The following is a 2801-nucleotide window of genomic DNA, read 5'->3' on the forward strand; positions in this document are numbered from 1 at the left end:
TCTATATCAAACTCTTGCAGAAGTAACACCCATCTTATGAGTCTGGGTTTTGAATCCTGCTTTGTGAGTAGATATTTAAGAGCAGCATGGTCAGTGTACACAATCACTTTTGATCCTACTAAATAAGATATGAACTTGTCAATGGCGTAAACCACTACAAGTAACTCTTTTTCTGTGGTTGTGTAGTTCTTCTGTGTGTCATTTAGAACACGACTGGCATAATAAATGACGTGCAAAAATTTGTCATGCCTTTGTCCAAACACTGCACCAATGGCATGGTCACTGGCATCATACATTAATTCAAATGGTAATGTCCAGTCTGGTGCAGAGATGACTGGTGCTGTGACCAGCTTAGCTTTCAGAGTTTCAAATGCCTGCAGACACTCTTTATCAAAGATAAATGGCGTGTCAGCAGCTAGCAGATTACTCAGAGGTTTGGCGATTTTTGAAAAATCCTTTATAAACCTCCTATAAAATCTTGCATGCCCCAGAAAGCTTCTGATTGCCGTAACATTGGCAGGTGGTGGTAATTTTTCAATTACCTCTACCTTAGCTTGATCCACTTCTATTCCCTTGTTCGAAATTTTGTGCCCAAAGACAATTCCTTCAGTCACCATAAAGTGACATTTCTCCCAGTTTAAAACCAGGTTAGTCTCTTGGCATCTCTTTAGAACAAGTGCTAGATGGTCAAGACAGGAGCTGAATGAGTCTCCAAATACTGAAAAGTCATCCATGAAGACTTCCAGAAATTTTTCCACCATATCAGAAAAAATTGAGAGCATGCACCTTTGAAAGGTTGCAGGTGCATTGCACAGGCCAAATGGCATTCTTCTGTATGCAAATACTCCAGATGGACATGTGAATGCTGTTTTCTCTTGATCCTGGGGATCTACTACAATTTGATTATAACCTGAATATCCATCCAGGAAGCAGTAGTATTCATGACCTGCTAGTCTTTCTAGCATCTGGTCTATGAATGGTAAAGGAAAATGATCCTTTCTGGTAGCTGTATTGAGCCTTCTATAATCAATACACATAGGCCACCCTGTAACTGTTCTTGTAGGAACCAGTTCATTTTTTTCATTATGAACCACTGTCATGCCACCCTTCTTAGGGACGACTTGGACAGGGCTTACCCAGGGGCTGTCAGAAATAGGATAAATAATCCCAGCCTCTAGTAATTTAGTGACCTCCTTCTGCACCACCTCCTTCATGGCTGGATTTAGCCGCCTTTGTGGTTGAACCACTGGCTTAGCGTCACCCTCCAATAAGATCTTGTGCATGCATATGGCTGGGCTAATGCCCTTAAGATCACTGATGGACCACCCAAGAGCTGTCTTGTGTGTTCTTAGCACTTGAATTAGTGCTTCCTCTTCCTGTGGCTCTAGGGTAGAGCTTATGATTACAGGAAAGGTATCACATTCTCCTAGAAATGCATATCTCAGGGATGGTTGTAATGGTTTGAGCTCGGGTTTGGGAGGTTTCTCCTCTTCTTGAGGGATTTTCAGAGGTTCTATTACTCTCTCTGGTTCCTCCAGATCAGGCTGAACATCTTTAAAGATATCCTCTAGCTCTGATTCGAGACTCTCAGCCATATTAACTTCCTTTACCAGAGAGTCAATAATATCAACGCTCATGCAGTCATTTTGGGTGTCTGGATACTGCATGGCTTTGACAACATTCAACTTGAGCTCATCCTTGTTGACTCTCAGGGTTACTTCCCCTTTTTGAACATCAATAAGGGTTCGGCCAGTTGCTTGGAAAGGTCTTCCCAGAATGAGAGTTGCACTCTTATGCTCCTCCATTTCCAGCACCACAAAGTCAGTGGAAAAGGCAAATGGCCCAACCTTGACAATCATGTCTTCAATCACACCTGATGGGTATTTAATGGAGCCATCAGCAAGTTGGAGACATATCCGGGTTGGTTTAATTTCATCAGTCAACCCAAGCTTTTTGATAGTAGATGCAGGTATTAGATTAATACTTGCCCCAAGATCACATAGAGCTTGTTTGGTACAAGTACCTTCTAATGTGCATGGTATCATAAAGCTTCCTGGATCTTTAAGCTTCTCAGGTAAGCTTTTCAGAATGACTGCACTGCATTCTTCAGTGAGGTAAACTTTTTTAGTTTCCCTCCAATCCTTCTTATGACTTAAGATCTCTTTCATGAACTTAGCATAAGAGGGTATTTGCTCAAGTGCCTCTGCAAACGGAATCTTTATTTCAAGAATCCTGAGATAGTCTGCAAAGCGGGCAAATTGCTTATCCTATTCCGCTTGGCGGAGTTTCTGAGGATAAGGCATTTTGGCTTTGTATTCCTCAACCTTAGTTGCTGCAGGTTTATTGCCTACAGATGTGGGTTAGGAAGTCTTTTTAGAAGGGTTATTATCAGCACTAGTATATGTCTGATCCCCCACTGGCATTTGAATACCAGGGGTGGAAGCTGGAGTGGCGTTAGACGCCAGCTCCTTACCTGCTTCTGGCGTCTGAACGCCAGAACTGTGCTCCCTTTGGGCGTTCAACGCCAATTCCTTGCTTGTTTCTAGCGTTGAACGCCAGGACTGAGCATGGTTTGGGCGTTCAATGCCAGCTTTTCACCCATTCTCTGGCGTTTGAGCGCCAGAATTATTCCTCTCTGAACTGCTTGGCACTCTTCTGTTATTTATTTTGATAATTGCTGTTCTGTTTGCTTCAATTGCACTTCCATATTCATATTAGCCATTCTTGTTTCTTGTAATATCTCTTTGAATTTGGCTAACTGTTTTGTTAGAAAATCCAAATGCTAATTGAATTCTGTAACT

The sequence above is a fragment of the Arachis duranensis genome, chromosome 3 (genome assembly GCF_000817695.3).
Source record: "Arachis duranensis cultivar V14167 chromosome 3, aradu.V14167.gnm2.J7QH, whole genome shotgun sequence".
NCBI lineage: Eukaryota > Viridiplantae > Streptophyta > Magnoliopsida > Fabales > Fabaceae > Arachis > Arachis duranensis.